Source organism: Salvelinus alpinus, chromosome 26, assembly GCF_045679555.1.
Source record: "Salvelinus alpinus chromosome 26, SLU_Salpinus.1, whole genome shotgun sequence".
Classification (NCBI taxonomy): Eukaryota; Metazoa; Chordata; class Actinopteri; order Salmoniformes; family Salmonidae; genus Salvelinus; species Salvelinus alpinus.
The window spans coordinates 38,923,377-38,941,102 of NC_092111.1; the positions used below are offsets into that span (position 1 = coordinate 38,923,377).

General features: G+C 45.0%; 1 pseudogene; it reads left to right on the plus strand.

Moving 5' to 3' along the window:
• Nucleotides 1-17,726, plus strand: part of LOC139555286 (alpha-tubulin N-acetyltransferase 1-like) — a 31,458-nt pseudogene continuing 13,732 nt past the window's right edge.

A 17,726-nucleotide genomic window follows, 5' to 3' on the forward strand; every position in this document is an offset into this window, starting at 1 on the left:
TGGCGCGTTCATGAGCCTCCTTGGCTTTCCTAGCAACCAAATCGAAATGTACAGCGAGAGCCCGGACACGTTCACCGTAGGGCAATGTATAAATGCACAGATTATACTTCAGGCTCACCGTGGCTGTTTTACACGCACTGATAAAATGTGCAATATTGGCATTTAAAGTTTTTATTTTATGTCACTGTTTATTTACTTGAGTTTTTATAATTTTGAAAGTTTGGTAGGCTACGCTTTCATAAAGGTCCGTGTTTTTGTTGTTGTATAATGGTATTGGGTTACCGGGGAGTGACAACTCCACAAAGATAGTAATGAGAAATATTACCACTACATGGCCGGACCTTTTGATACTGTAGCTAGTTACTGTTGCTCATTGATAACATAGTTAAGTGACTGTAAAATCAGTGGCCAATGTTGTTATATCTCGAGAGACGAGGTTACTAGCTAACTTTGCTAACAGTGCTATTGTTTTGCAGAAATCACTAGCTGGCTAGCCTAGCTGCACGTTAGCGAGCAATAAATCACACATGCGGGAGCACTGATTTTATACTACGAGAGCCGACTTTTAAGGAATATGGAAACCACTGTTGATGTAAACCACATTTTCCCTGAAAGGATTACAGTTTTGGATCAAAACCTAATTGCAGTTACAAAATCGCTGGGGAGGTAACGTTATTCTATACGTTATTCTAGTCGTTTTCTGCAGCCAGAACACCTTTTCATTTGGAACATCCACCGATGATATGCAAATCGGATGTATTCGATGTTAAGTTTACGATCTCTGGTTACATGTGATGTCCGTTTACAACATGATTGCGGAGAGCTTCTGCCAAACGCAGTTGTGCATGACTTCTGTGTATTGACAATCATTCAATCGCTTCCTCGGTTTGCAAAAATGCAAAGCGACAGCTCTTATTTAAAGCTGACAGAAAAAAAAGTCTATATGTAACCTACATTATATTCTTAAGTGTCGACTATTTTGGATAGAAGATCACTGAGCAGTTTGAAACACTAGGCTAACACATTAGATCAATACACGAATAGGCCTAAAATACACACAAGATCAATAGATATTTTGCTGTTAGTGTGACATGAATCAAACCTCCCATCTCCTCTCTTCACCTTTCTCCTCTTTTAAATTTTTAAATTTTTGTTATTTTATTCTTTAATGTAGGTCAGATCCTCAATCTCTAATTGCAGCAGTAATTGATGAACTTGGAAGAGCCTCAGCCAAGGTGAGTGCGTGTGTGTGTGCGTGTGCGCTATAGCCTATATTTGTGTTGTCGTAGGCCCTAGTTTCATTCTATTGTCTTTCCCCAGGCCCAATACTTGACAGCCCCAATCACAAGTGCATCAAAGCTGCAGACCAACAAGCACCATCTCTACCTGCTGAAAGACAGAGAAAGCAATGGGTACCACTACCTACCTACCTACCTCTTAACTTCCGGCGCCGGAAAGAGATGGCTGCCTCGCTTCGCGTTCCTTGGAAAATATGCAGTATTTTGTTTTTTTACGTGTTATTTCTTACATCGGTACCCCGGGTAATCTTAGGTTTCATTACATACAGTCGGGAGGAACTACTGAATATACGATTAACGTCAACTCATCATCGTTCCTACCAGGAATATGACTTTCCCGAAACGGATCCAGTGTCTTGCCTTCCACACAATACAATGGATCTGATCCCAGCCGGCGACCCTGTGCGACGCCGAAAAAGGGGAAAACGTGGCGGTCTCGTGGTCAGGCTTCGGAGACGGGCACATCGCGCTCCACTCCCTAGCATACTACTCGCCAATGTCCAGTCTCTTGACAATAAGGTTGATGAAATCCGAGCACGGGTAGCATTCCAGAGAGACATCAGGGATTGCAACGTGCTCTGCTTCACGGAAACATGGCTAACTCAAGGGACGCTAACGGAGTCGGTGCAGCCAGCTGGTTTCTCCATGCATCGCGCCGACAGAAACAAACATCTTTCCGGTAAGAAGAGGGGCGGGGGGGTATGCCTTATGATTAACGAGAAGTGGTGTGATCATCATAACAACACACAAGAACTCAAGTCGTTCTGTTCACCTGATCTAGAACTCCTCACAATCAAATGTCGACCGCATTATCTACCAAGGGAATTCTCGTCAATCATAATCACAGCCGTATACATTCCCCCCCAAGCAGACACATCGATGGCCCTGAACGAACTTTATCTGACTCTTTGTAAACTGGAAACCACACACCCTGAGGCTGCATTCATCGTAGCTGGGGATTTTAACAAGGCTAATCTAAAAACAAAACTCCCTAAATTCTATCAGCATATCGATTGTGCTACCAGGGCTGGAAAAACACTAGACCATTGTTACACTAATTTCCGCGACGCTTATAAGGCCCTCCCCCGCCCCCCTTTCGGAAAAGCTGACCACGACTCCATTTTGTTGATTCCAGCCTACAAACAAAAACTCAAACAACAAGCTCCCGCGCTCAGGTCTGTTCAACGCTGGTCCGACCAATCTGAATCCACGCTTCAAGACTGCTTCGATCACGCAGATTGGAATATGTTCCGCATCGCGTCCAACAACAATATTGACGAATATGCTGATTCGGTGAGCGAGTTCATTAGGAAGTGCATTGACGATGTCGTACCCACAGCAACGATAAAAACATTCCCAAACCAGAAACCGTGGATTGACGGCAGCATTCGCGTGAAACTGAAAGCGCGAACCACTGCTTTTAACCAGGGCAAGGTGACCGGAAGCATGACCGAATACAAACAGTGTAGCTATTCTCTCCGCAAGGCAATCAAACAGGCCAAGTCTCAGTACAGAGACAAAATCGAGTCGAAATTCAACAGCTCAGACACAAGAGGTATGTGGCAGGGTCTACAGTCAATCACGGATTACAAAAAGAAAACCAGCCCCGTCGAGGACCAGGATGTCTTGCTCCCAGACAGGCTAAACAACTTTTTTGCCCGCTTTGAGGACAATACAGTGCCACTGACACGGCCCCCTACCAAAACCTGCGGGCTCTCCTTCACTGCAGCCGAGGTGAGTAAAACATTTAAACGTGTTAACCCTCGCAAGGCTGCAGGCCCAGACGGCATTCCCAGCCGCGTCCTCAGAGCATGCGCAGACCAGCTGGCTGGTGTGTTTACGGACATATTCAATCAATCCTTATCCCAGTCTGCTGTTCCCACATGCTTCAAGAGGGCCACCATTGTTCCTGTTCCCAAGAAAGCTAAGGTAACTGAGCTAAACGACTACCGCCCCGTAGCACTCACTTCCGTCATCATGAAGTGCTTTGAGAGACTAGTCAAGGACCATATCACCTCCACCCTACCGGACACCCTAGACCCACTCCAATTTGCTTACCGACCCAATAGGTCCACAGACGACACAATCGCAACCACACTGCACACTGCCCTAACCCATCTGGACAAGAGGAATACCCATGTGAGAATGCTGTTCATCGATTACAGCTCAGCATTTAACACCATAGTACCCTCCAAACTCGTCATCAAGCTCGAGACCCTGGGTCTCGACCCCGCCCTGTGCAACTGGGTCCTGGACTTCCTGACGGGCCGCCCCCAGGTGGTGAGGGTAGGTAACAACATCTCCACCCCGCTGATCCTCAACACTGGGGCCCCACAAGGGTGCGTTCTGAGCCCTCTCCTGTACTCCCTGTTCACCCACGACTGCGTGGCCATGCACGCCTCCAACTCAATCATCAAGTTTGCGGATGACACTACAGTGGTAGGCTTGATCACCAACAACGACGAGACGGCCTACAGGGAGGAGGTGAGGGCCCTCGGAGTGTGGTGTCAGGAAAATAACCTCATACTCAACGTCAACAAAACAAAGGAGATGATTGTGGACTTCAGGAAACAGCAGAGGGAGCACCCCCCTATCCACATCGACGGGTCAGTAGTGGAGAAGGTGGAAAGTTTTAAGTTCCTCGGTGTACACATCACGGACAAACTGAACTGGTCCACCCACACAGACAGCGTTGTGAAGAAGGCGCAGCAGCGCCTCTTCAACCTCAGGAGGCTGAAGAAATTCGGCTTGTCACCAAAAGCACTCACAAACTTCTACAGATGCACAATCGAGAGCATCCTGTCGGGCTGTATCACCGCCTGGTACGGCAACTGCTCCGCCCACAACCGTAAGGCTCTCCAGAGGGTAGTGAGGTCTGCAGAACGCATCACCAGGGGCAAACTACCTGCCCTCCAGGACACCTACACCACCCGATGTCACAGGAAGGCCATAAAGATCATCAAGGACAACAACCACCCAAGCCACTGCCTGTTCACCCCGCTATCATCCAGAAGGCGAGGTCAGTACAGGTGCATCAAAGCAGGGACCGAGAGACTGAAAAACAGCTTCTATCTCAAGGCCATCAGACTGTTAAACAGCCACCACTAACATTTAGCGGCCGCTGCCAACATACTGACTCAACTCCAGCCACTTTAAAAATGGGAATTGATGGAAATTATGTAAAAATGTACCACTAGCCACTTTAAGCAATGCCACTTAATACAATGTTTACATACCCTACATTACCCATCTCATATGTATATATACTGTACTCTATATCATCTACTGCATCTTGCCATCTTTATGCAATACATGTACCACTAGCCACTTTAAACTATGCCACTTTATGTTTACATACCCTACAGTACTCATCTCATATGTATATACCGTACTCTATACCATCTACTGCATCTGCCATGCCGTTCTGTACCACCACTCATCCATATATCTTTATGTACATATTCTTTATCCCTTACACTTGTGTGTGTGTGTAAGGTAGTAGTGTGGAATTGTTAGGTTAGTTTACTGTTGGTTATTACTGCATTGTCGGAACTAGAAGCACAAGCATTTCGCTACACTCGCATTAACATCTGCTAACCATGTGTATGTGACTAATAAAATTTGATTTGATTTGATTTGAACTAACTAACTAACTAACTCATCATCATAGAACATGCACGCACAGCTCCTGGTTTCTATCCTTTTTTCTAGAACATAGAAATAGTATTACTAGAATGGGAAAAGCCTCTTAACTCCTCACTCCCCATCACAGATTAGAACATCTAATCCTCTACTATTGAGGACATTTTGACCAGCATATAAGACAGAATGAGACACAAGAACATGCATGCACATCAAACCTTTCTTTGGAAGTCCTTCAAGAATGAATGTTTGTTCATTATCATAGAGTAGCAAAAGCTTTTCAAGGCCACCTTGACATTTCCACTACTGTCATATCTATCTCTTTTTCTTTCTTTCTTTCTTTCTTTCTTTCTTTCTTTCTTTCTTTCTTTCTTTCTTTCTTTCTTTCTTTCTTGTTGCTGTAATGAGTTGTGAGGTCACAAAGGAGGCACAGTGTTAGTGGATTGACAAGTTAAGAAACGGTTTGGTGCGGAAACCAACACTTTACTAGTTCTTGTTTCTCTCAGTGGAATTCACTCAAATGGGAAAACTAGGTTAATCATTTTGTGATTTCAACCCTCCTCTTGCTTCCAATGTAGCAGCTTGACTGTCTCGCTTCTCTCTCTCTCTCTTTCTCCCACACATACACACAGAGGAAGGGGACTTTCAGTGGGGTTTCTGAAGGTTGGCTATAAGAAGTTATTTCTGCTTGTGAGTCCCACTTTCTTTACTTGTGTTTTCCCACAATGTATTTGATGCAACATATGCGGAAGTTTGTTCCTATTAATGCAAAAGTGTGTTCCCTCTGCAACATTTCAGAGTGCCGAGGAGTATTTCTGTCTGTAATAAAGCCGTTTTGTGGGGAAGAACTCATTTTGATTGGCTCCCCAGTGGGTGGGCCTATGCCCTCCCAGGCCCACCCATGGCTGCACCACTGCTCAATCATGTAAAATCCATAGATTAAGGCCTCATGAATTTATTTCAATTGACTGATTTCCTTAAATGTAGTTTAACTCAGTAAAATCTTTGAAATTGTTGCATGTTGCATATTTTTATATTTTTTGTTTGGTATAAATCGAATGAATAGAACAGGTGTCCCCATTCAAGTTATTTCTGGTATAGTGGGTGGACTGGAGGCCATTGGGAGTGTACCCATCGGAGTAAACCAGAGAATAAACAGGATTGTCGAGAGAATTTCAGCTAACTACTAAGATAAAGCATAACTGCTTAACTGTCACCCTGTTCATTTAGATGTTATAGAAACTGATTTTCCCGATCCACTGGTCACGTTTTCAATGCTACTCCTGTAGAATCCAGCAATGGCACTGGTCCCATGAAATGTGTTTATTTTCAAACGCTTCCACATGGGAATTCTTTATTTACTTCCCATCTGTAACCTAGCCATAGGTGTGATGTCAATGTCAATGGACCAAAACAATGGAAACGATCCTCAATCTGTTCATTGCCCCCCCCCCCCCAGCTAAATTAGCCTACATTTAGGCTATTGTTTGTACAGTATGTGTATTTCACACCATGTTGAGGTTAAAATCTGAGTATAATGCTTGTATGGATGTCAACCACAATACGTGTCCGTGTCATCGTCACCAATAAACTGCATAACAGTTAAAAACGACTATGACTATCACCACTGAGTTCTGTACGCTAGCTATGCTACCAGTTTATACGAACAGGAGTTAGCATTTAGCAGTAACTTATTCTAAACATGAAAAAGGGGCAACTTCTAAATGTTATGCAGTGAAAACAGCCAAATATTTACACAAATCCAGACTTTAGTAACCACATGATGTGCCTGTTACAATACATCAATCATCACAGATTTGACCTATATCCACTTAGTTAGATCAGATTTGTTGAATGCCAATCCGCCATCTTTCTTTTATCCTCAATGGTCAGCGTCCCATTGACCTCTTTACCAATTTGAGTTTACCAGTCACATGACCAGGGTTAGAGGTTCCAAGCCTGTTCTATTCATTCTATTTACCAGTCACATGACCAGGGTTAGAGGTTCCAAGCCTGTTCTATTTACCAGTCACATGACCAGGGTTAGAGGTTCCAATCCCTGTTCTATTTACCAGTCACATGACCAGGGTTAGAGGTCCCAATCCCTGTTCTATTTACCAGTCACATTACCAGGGTTAGAGGTTCCAATCCCTGTTCTATTTACCAGTCACATTACCAGGGTTAGAGGTTCCAATCCCTGTTCTATTTACCAGTCACATTACCAGGATTAGAGGTTCCAATCCCTGTTCTATTTACCAGTCACATTACCAGGGTTAGAGGTTCCAATCCCTGTTCTATTTACCAGTCACATTACCAGGGTTAGAGGTTCCAATCCCTGTTCTATTTACCAGTCACATTACCAGGGTTAGAGGTTCCAAGCCTGTTCTATTCATTTTATTTACCAGTCATATTACCAGGGTTAGAGGTCCCAAGCCTGTTCTATTTACCAGTCACATTACCAGGGTTAGAGGTTCCAAGCCTGTTCTATTCATTTTATTTACCAGTCATATTACCAGGGTTAGAGGTTCCAAGCCTGTTCTATTCATTCTATTTACCAGCCATATTACCAGGGTTAGAGGTTCCAAGCCTGTTCTATTCATTCTATTTACCAGTCACATTACCAGGATTAGAGGTTCCAAGCCTGTTCTATTCATTCTATTTACCAGTCACATTACCAGGATTAGAGGTTCCAAGCCTGTTCTATTCATTCTATTTACCTGTCACATTACCAGGATTAGAGGTTCCAAGCCTGTTCTATTCATTCTATTTCTATGTGCTGTTGCATTGTTATTTATTTTTAAACGGTTATGGCAGTTATATTATTTTCACGATGATGTTCATCCATAACCGTTGGTTACATGGTTATAGGGGAATTGTGCCAGCCCTATTCAAATGTACTAGTTTCCCTCACTTTGATTACTCGTAATTGCTCCTGAGGGGATTAATCAAGTTGAATTAAATTCAATTGAGAATTGACTTGAATGTATTGTAATGTCTCCCTAGGACCAGCAGGGGGCGCATGTTGAGACGGAGCCTCTGTGTGTCTTGGATTTCTTTGTGACAGAGCACCTTCAGAGGCACGGCTACGGACTGGAGCTGTTTAGCTTCATGCTGCAGGTGAGACCAAGCCTTTACCTGGGACGGATGCAGGGTTGGAGTTTACCTGGGACAGATGCAGGGTTGGAGTTTACCTGGGTCGGATGCAGGGTTGGAGTTTACCTGGGTCGGATGCAGGGTTGGGGTTTACCTGGGACAGATGCAGGGCTGGAGTTTACCTGGGACGGATGCAGGGTTGGAGTTTACCTGGGACAGATGCAGGGCTGGAGTTTACCTGGGACGGATGCAGGGTTGGAGTTTACCTGGGACAGATGCAGGGTTGGAGTTTACCTGGGTCGGATGCAGTGTTGGGGTTTACCTGGGTCAGATGCAGGGTTGGAGTTTACCTGGGACGGATGCAGGGTTGGAGTTTACCTGGGACAGATGCAGGGTTGGAGTTTACCTGGGTCGGATGCAGTGTTGGGGTTTACCTGGGTCAGATGCAGGGTTGGAGTTTACCTGGGACGGATGCAGGGTTGGAGTTTACCTGGGACAGATGCAGGGTTGGAGTTTACCTGGGTCGGATGCAGGGTTGGGGTTTACCTGGGACAGATGCAGGGCTGGGGTTTACCTGGGACGGATGCAGGGTTGGAGTTTACCTGGGACGGATGCAGGGTTGGGGTTTACCTGGGACGGATGCAGGGTTGGAGTTTACCTGGGACAGATGCAGGGTTGGAGTTTACCTGGGTCGGATGCAGGGTTGGAGTTTACCTGGGACAGATGCAGGGCTGGGGTTTACCTGGGTCGGATGCAGTGTTGGGGTTTACCTGGGTCGGATGCAGTGTTGGGGTTTACCTGGGTCGGATGCAGGGTTGGAGTTTACCTGGGTCGGATGCAGGGTTGGGGTTTACCTGGGTCAGATGCAGGGTTGGAGTTTACCTGGGTCAGATGCAGGGTTGGAGTTTACCTGGGTCGGATGCAGTGTTGGGGTTTACCTGGGACAGATGCAGGGCTGGGGTTTACCTGGGATTGGTACAGGGCTTGGGTTTACCCAAATCTAGCGATTTCACATGACTGGGAATACAGATATGTATCTGTTGGTCACAGAAGGTAGAGGCGTTGATCAGAAAACCAGTCGGTATCTAGTGTGACCACTTTTTGTCTCATGCAGCGCGACACATTTCCTTCGCATAGAGTTGATCAGGCTGTAGATTGTGGTCTGGAATGTAGTCCCATTCCTCTTCAATGGGTGTGTGAAGTTGCTGGATATTGGCTAGAACTGGAACATGCTGTCGTACACCTCGATCCAGAGCATCCCAAACATGCTCAATGGGGGACATGTCTGGTGAGTATGCAGGCCTTGGAAGAACTGGGACATTTTCAGCTTTCAGGAATTGTGTACAAATCCTTGCGACTTGGAGCCGTGCATTATCACGCTGAAACATGAAGTGATGGCGGCGGATGAATGGCACGACAATGTGCCTCAGGATCTCGTCACGGTATCTCTGTGCATTCAAATTGCCATCGATAAAATGCAATTGTGTTCATTGTCCGTAGCTTATGCCTGCCCATACCATAACCCCACCACCACCATGGGGCACTCTGTTCACAACGTTGACATCAGCAAACCGCTCGCCCACACAACGCCATTCACATGGTCTGCGGTTCTGAGGCCGGTTGGACCTACTGCCAAATTCTCTAAAATGACGTTGGAGGCGGCTTATGGTAGAAAAATGTACATTCAATTCTCTGGCAACAGCTCTGGTGGACATTCCTGCAGTTCGCATGCCAATTGCACGCTCCCTCAAAACTTGAGACGTGTCATTGTGTTGTGTAACAAAACTGCACATTTTAAAGTGGCTTTTTATTGTCCTCAGCACAAGGTGCACCTGTGTAATGATCATGCTGTTTAATCAGCTTCTTGATATGCAACACCTGTCAGGTGGATGGATTATATTGGCAGAGGACAAAGGCTCACTAACAGGCATGTAAACAAATTTGTGCACAAAGTTTGAGAGAAATAAGCTTTTTGTGCGTATGAAAATTTCTCAGATCTTTTATTTCAGCTCATCACTTTTAATTAGATTTTTTTTCTTATTTTTTTAACCTTTTATTTAACTAGGCAAGTCAGTTAAGAACAAATTCTTATTTTCAATGACAGCCTGCCTGCCAGGGAACAACTGCCTTGTTCAGGGGCAGAACGACAGATTTTTACCTTGTCAGCTCGGGGATGCGATCTTGCAACCTTCCGGTTACTAGTCCAACTCTCTAACCACTAGGCTACCTGCCGCCCCACTTCACATGTTGCGTTTATTTCTTTGTTCAGTGTATTTAGATTTTTTTAATTCAAATCACTTCCTGAATTGAGTGACTTATATTAGAATTGACACCAACCCTGGACAGAAGGAATGACCACTATAGCCTGGTTACAGCTGGGGTGTATTCACTAGGAACCAAACGGGACGAAACGGGAATGGACCTACCTGAATTTGTCCTATAAGAAACTCTCCTTTTCATTGCAAAACAAACATTTTTAGCGAAACGTTTTGTTACGGTTTGCACTAATGAATACACCTCAGCTCTCACCATTGTTGAGTACCATATTCTTGATTTTTGACCAGGCTATGAAAAGTAGAACGCACGGACTGAAATGTGACGGTGGCTGACGGCAGAGTCGTTGGAATAGAAATGACATTGTTAGAAATTACAGGGTGTCGCCAAGAGGCTGTTCTTCAAATGTCTGTTTGCTTGTTGAGACGTGTCCTAATTGCTATGTTTTACCTCCATCTCTTCCCCTCCATGTTCAGCACAGAAAGATGGATCCAGTGCTGATGGCTTACGACAGGCCCTCCCCTAAGTTCCTCTCTTTTCTGTCTGAAGAACAGTGTAGCTCAGGTATGATTTGATGTCTCTCCTGGGATTGTGCCACCGGTGCTTTGTATTCCTCAACGCTGTATCTTCACTCTGGTAAATTATTATACAGGCCTGACAGTACAGCCTAAGATAATGCAAATAGATACTAAATGTTTCAGATTGAGATAAGACAGGAGGTGAAGGGGGGGGTATTGGCTAAATATAGAAAATCCTTAAGAGAGGCTGGTTCCTACGGTTAATGATTCCGGTAAACAGACTAGCTACATGACCTGGATGCCATTATCATGGGCACGGTCATCTATCATCTACCTGGGGCGGATTATGAATTATTAATATGTTTTTCAGTTTCCTCTCTCTCTCTCTCCCCTCCTCTCTCTCCCTTCCCTGTCCACTTGTCTCCCCTTCTCTCTCCCCTCTTCCCTTCTCTCCCTTCCCTGTCCACTTGTCTCCCCTCCCCTTCTCTCTCTCTCCCTTTCCCTGTCCACTTGTCTCCCCTCTCCCCTTCTCTCTCCCCTCTCCCCTTCTCTCTCCCTTCCCTGTCCACTTGTCTCCTCTCCTCTTCTCTCTCTACCCTTCCCTGTCCACTTGTCTCCCCTCCTCTTCTCTCTCCCCTCTCCCCTTCTCTCTCCCCTCTCCCCTTCTCTCTCCCTTTCCCTGTCCACTTGTCTCCCCTCTCCCCTTCTCTCTCCCCTCTCCCCTTCTCTCTCCCTTTCCCTGTCCACTTGTCTCCCCTCTCCCCTTCTCTCTCCCCTCTCCCCTTCTCTCTCCCTTCCCTGTCCACTTGGCTCCTCTCCTCTTCTCTCTCTACCCTTCCCTGTCCACTTGTCTCCCCTCCTCTTCTCTCTCCCCTCTCCCCTTCTCTCTCCCCTCTCCCCTTCTCTCTCCCTTTCCCTGTCCACTTGTCTCCCCTCTCCCCTTCTCTCTCCCCTCTCCCCTTCTCTCTCCCTTCCCTGTCCACTTGGCTCCTCTCCTCTTCTCTCTCTACCCTTCCCTGTCCACTTGTCTCCCCTCCTCTTCTCTCTCCCCTCTCCCCTTCTCTCTCCCCTCTCCCCTTCTCTCTCCCTTTCCCTGTCCACTTGTCTCCCCTCCTCTCTCTCTCCCTTTCCCTGTCCACTTGTCTCCCCTCTCCCCTTCTCTCTCCCCTCTCCCCTCTGTCCACTTGTCTCCCCTCCTCTTCTCTCTCCCTTTCCCTGTCCACTTGTCTCCTCTCCCTTTCTCTCTCCCCTCTCCCCTTCCCTGTCCACTTGTCTCCCCTCTCCCCTTCTCTCTCCCCTTCTCTCTCCCTTTCCCTGTCCACTTGTCTCCCCTCCTCTTCTCTCTCCCCTCTCCCCTTCTCTCTCCCTTTCCCTGTCCACTTGTCTCCCCTCCTCTTCTCTCTCCCCTCTCCCCTTCTCTCTCCCTTCCCCGTTCACTTGTCTCCTCTCCTTTTCTCTCTCTCCCCTTCCCTGTCCACTTGTCTCCTCTCCCCTTCTCTCTCCCCTCTCCCCTTCTCTCTCCCTTCCCTGTCCACTTGTCTCCTCTCCCCTTCTCTCTCCCCTCTCCCCTTCTCTCTCCCTTCCCTGTTCACTTGTCTCCCCTCCTCTTCTCTCTCCCCTCTCCCCTTCTCTCTCCCTTTCCCTGTACACGTGTTTCCCCTCCTCTTCTCTCTCTCCCCTTCCCTGTCCACTTGTCTCCTCTCCCCTTCTCTCTCCCCTCTCCCCTTCTCTCTCCCTTCCCTGTCCACTTGTCTCCTCTCCCCTTCTCTCTCCCCTCTCCCCTTCTCTCTCCCTTCCCTGTTCACTTGTCTCCCCTCCTCTTCTCTCTCCCCTCTCCCCTTCTCTCTCCCTTTCCCTGTACACTTGTCTCCCCTCCTCTTCTCTCTCCCCTCTCCCCTTCTCTCTCCCTTTCCCTGTACACGTGTTTCCCCTCCTCTTCTCTCTCTCCCTTTCCCTGTCCACTTGTCTCCCCTTCTCTCTCTCCCTTCCCTGTCCACTTGTCTCCTCTCCTCTTCTATTTCTCCCTTCCCTGTCCACTTGTCTCCTCTCCTCTTCTCTAGGTCAATAACTTTGTGGTGTTTGCTGGTTTCTTCACCAACAGATCAGGTAATATTCCATGTGTGCGCCAGGCTATGTCTTCATTCATTCTGTGTTATTTTGGATGAGTAGTGTTGTGCAACTGGCTTGAGTCCCAAATGGCTCCCTTTCCCCTAATGTGGTTCACTACTGTTGATCAGAGCCGTATGAGTCCTGGTTAACAGTAGTACACTAAGTTGGGACTAGAGTGTCAGTTGGGACGCATCCAGTTGCGCAACACTACTCATCCAAAATAACAGCAGTACTCTGGTGTAGTCAGTGTTGACTTCCTGCCTGTGGTGGTGTGGTGACTGGTAATAGGAACAGGGTTTGTGCTTAGCGTGGGCGTCCACACCCTCACAGATGTCTGCTTGTGTCACGCCTAATACAGACTGGGCTGTCTCTCTGTATCCTTGATAAAAACAGACACACTCTAATGTTTGCAACAGTTTTTTATATTTTTATTTAGATAAGCTAGATGTTACAGCATCCTGTCAACGCATGTATTAAACCACTCAACGGTGTCGTACTAAAACCCAGATCTGTAGCGGCCATCTTAGTACTGATAAAACTGTCTGTGGAGGCCCCATTGCCAAGACTTGCGTGTAGCAGACATATCGTACACTGTGTTCAGTCTCCAGAAGCATGTCTGTCTGCACGCCGTAGTATGAGATAGTAGTAGTATTAGTAGTAGTATGAGATAGTAGTAGTATGAGATAGTAGTATGAGATAGTAGTAGTAGTATGAGATATTAGTAGTAGTATGAGATATTAGTAGTAGTATGAGATATTAGTAGTAGTATGAGATATTAGTAGTAGTATGAGATATTAGTAGTAGTATGAGATAGTAGTAGTATTAGTAGTAGTATGAGATAGTAGTAGTATGAGATAGTAGTATGAGATAGTAGTAGTAGTATGAGATAGTAGTAGTAGTATGAGATAGTAGTAGTAGTATGAGATATTAGTAGTAGTATGAGATATTAGTAGTATGAGATAGTAGTATGAGATATTAGTAGTAGTATGAGATAGTAGTAGTATTAGTAGTAGTATGAGACGAGCTACAGTGCTGCTTTTCTGAAGTAATATATTGTAAAAACATTTTTTTTAAACATTTTTGTTAAATGAACAGAAGTAGTCTACAAAAAAATTATCCCAATTTCCCCATTTGCACCCTCCAGTATATTGGACATTTTTGGAGAGTCACTAACCCTGGAAAGTGCTGTTCTGTGAAGTGCACTACTTCAGAGTTCACTTGTTCTTATTACATTTTTCCGCCGGCTTTTGTTTCACCAAACTTTCCCAGGCTGGCCTCCCTCTCCTCTGCCGGATCAGAGAACGTACGGCTTTTTGTAAGAAACTCTCTGTCTCTGTTACTCTTTCTCTTTCCTCGCATCCACTCTCCGCTTTCTTTCTCATTTAGCTGCTCTATCCCTTCATTGATGTCAGGGCTCTCTCTCTCTGTCTCTCTCTCTCTCTCTCTCTCTGTCTCTGTCTCTGTCTCTGTCTCTCTCTGTCTCTCTCTGTCTCTGTCTCTGAGAGAGAGAAAGAGGAGGAGAAACAGGGGCCCTGACATCAACAAAGGGATCTCTCTCTCTCTCTCTCTCTTTCTCCTGTCTCTGCCTGTGTGTGTGTTTGCTTTTCTGTATCACTACCCTGCTTCTCTCCCAGCTGGGTCCATTATATGACACAATGTATCTGACAGATATACTGTAGATATATGATCATATACTGGAGCTAGTCTCCCAGGTACCAGGCTGCTATGGTTACCCTGAGATCAGATAGATACACTGCCCCTAACAATGTCCCTGGCTGCCTTCCCCACACCACTGATAGTAATAGACCTGTTTGTAGTCCCACCCACTACCAGAGCCATATACACACATACAGTGCCTTGCAAAAGTATTCACCCCCGTGGCATTTTTCCTATTTTGTTGCATTAAAACCTGTAATTTCAATTTGATTTTTATTTGGATTTCATATAATGGACATACACAAAATAGTCAAAATTGGTGAAGTGAAAAAATAAATAAAACTTGTTTCAAAAAATTATATCAAATAAAAACGCAAAAGTGGTGCGTACATATGTATTCACCCCCTTTGCTATGAAGCCCCTAAATAAGATCTGGTGCAACCAATTACCTTCAGAAGTCACATAATTTGTTAAATAAAGTCCACCTGTGTGCAATCTAAGTGTCACATAATCTGTCACATGATCTCAGTATATATATACAGTTGAAGTCAGAAGTTTACATACACCTTAGCCAAATACATTTAAACTCAGCTTTTCACAATTCCTGACATTTAATCCAAGTAAAAAATCCCTGTCTTAGGTCAGTTAGGATCACCACTTTATTTTAAGAATGTGAAATGTCAGAATAATAGTAGAGACAGTGAGCCCCATGCCTCACTGTCCATTTGGAAGACCCATTTGCGACCAAGCTTTAACTTCCTGACTGATGTCTTGAGATGTTGCTTCAATATATCCACACAATTTCCCCTCTTCATGATGCTATCTATTTTGTGAAGTGCACCAGTCCCTCCTGCAGCAAAGCACCTCCACAACATGATGCTGCCACTCCCGTGCTACACGGTTGGGATGATGTTCTTTGGCTTGCAAGCCTCCCCCGTTTTCCTCCAAACATAACGATGGTCTGTATACAAATAATTAAAATCCAGACAGAAAATATTTACACAAGAAGCAACCTAATATCACACAGCCAAACAGTTCTATTTTTGTTTCATCAGACCAGAGGACATTTCTCCAAAAAGTCAGATCTTTGTCTCCATGTGCAGTTGCAAACCGTAGTCTGGCTTTTTTATGGCGATTTTGGAGCAGTGGTTTCTTCCTTGCTGAGCGGCCTTTCAGGTTATGTCGATGTAGGATTCGTTTTACTGTGGATCGTCACAAGCTCCTTTGATGTTGTTTTGCTGTTGTTCTGGGATTGATTTGCACTTTTCGCACCAAAGTACGTTCATCTCTAGGAGACAGAACGAGTCTCCTTCCTCAGCGGTATGACGGCTGCGTGGTCCCATGGTGTTTAAACTGGCTTACTGGCATCTGTTTGTACAGATGAACAAGGTACCTTCAGGTGTTTGGAAATTCCTCCCAAGGATGAACCAGACTTGTGGAGGTCTACAACTTCTTTTCTGAGGTCTTAGCTGATTTCTTTTGATTTTCCCATGATGTCAAGCAAAGAGGCACTGAGTTTGAAGGTAGGCCTTGAAATACATCCACAGGTACACCTCCAATTGACTCAAATGATGTCAATTAGCCTATCAGAAGCTTCCAAAGCCATGACATCATTTTCTGGAATTTACCAAGCTGTTTAAAGGCACAGTCAACTTAGTGTATGTAAACTTCTGACCCACTGGAATTGTGATACAGTGAATTATAAGTGAAATAATATGTCTGTAAACAATTGTTGGAAAAATTACTTGTGTCATGCACAAAGTAGATGTCCTAACCGACTTGCCAAAACTATAGTTTGTTGACAAGACATTTGTGGAGTGGTTGAAAAACGAGTTTTAATGACTCCAACTTAAATGTATGTAAACTTCTGTCTTTAACTGTACACCTAAGGCCCCATTTTAATGACTCCAATCTAAGCGTATGTAAACTTCCGATTTCAACTGTCTGCAACACCACTAAGCAAGGGACGCCACCAAGCAAGCGGCACCATGAAGACCAAGGAGCTTTCCAAACAGGTCAGGGACCAAGTTGTTGAGAAGTACAGATCAGGGTTGGGTTATAAAAAAATATCAGAAACTTTGAAAATCCCACGGAGCACCATTAAATCCATTATTAAAGAATGGAAAGAATATGGCACCACAGCAAACCTGCCAAGAGAGGGCCGTCCACCAAAACTCAAGGACCAGGCAAGGAGGGCATTCATCAGAGAGGCAACAAAGAGACCAAAGATAACCCTGAAGGAGCTGCAAAGCTCCACAGTGGAGATTGGAGTATCTGTCCATAGGACCACTTTAAGCTGTACACTCCACAGAGTTGGGCTTTACGGAAGAGTGTCCAGAAAAAGGCCATTGCTTAATAAAAAAATATGCAAACACGTTTGGTGTTCGCTAAAAGGCATGTGGGAGACTCCCCAAACATATGGAAGAAGGTACTCCGGTTAAATGAGACAAACATTTTGCTTTTTGTCCATCAAGAAAAACGCTATGTCTGGCTCAAACCCAACACCTCTCATCACCCCCAAGAACATCATCCCACAGTGAAGCATGGTGGTGGCATCATCATGCTGTGGGGATGTTTTTCATTGGCAGGGACTGGGAAACTGGCCAGAATTGAAGGAATGATGGATGGCGCTAAATACAGGGAAACACTTGGAAACCTGTTTCAGTCTTCAAGAGATTTGAGACTGGGACGGAGGTTCACCTTCCAGCAGGACAATGACCCTAAGCATACTGCTAAAGCAACAAAGTATTGACTTTGACTTTGGGAGGGTGGGGTGAATAGTTATGCACGCTCAAGTTTTCAGTTTTTTTGTCTTATTTCTTGTTTGTTTCTTCAAAGTGGTAGGCATGTTGTGTAAATCAAATGATACAAACCCCCCCAAAATCAATTTTAATTCCAGGTTGTAAGGCAACAAAATAGAAAAAATGCCAAATGAGGTGAATACTTTCGCAAGCCAATGTATGAGACAAGTAGAGATATGTTTGTATAAATGTATTTACCTGTTTGTATAGATGACTCTACCTGTTTGTATAGATGTATTTACCTGTTTGTATAGATGTATTTACCTGTTTGTATAGATGTATTTACCTGTTTGTATAGATGTATTTACCTGTTTGTATAGATGACTCTACCTGTT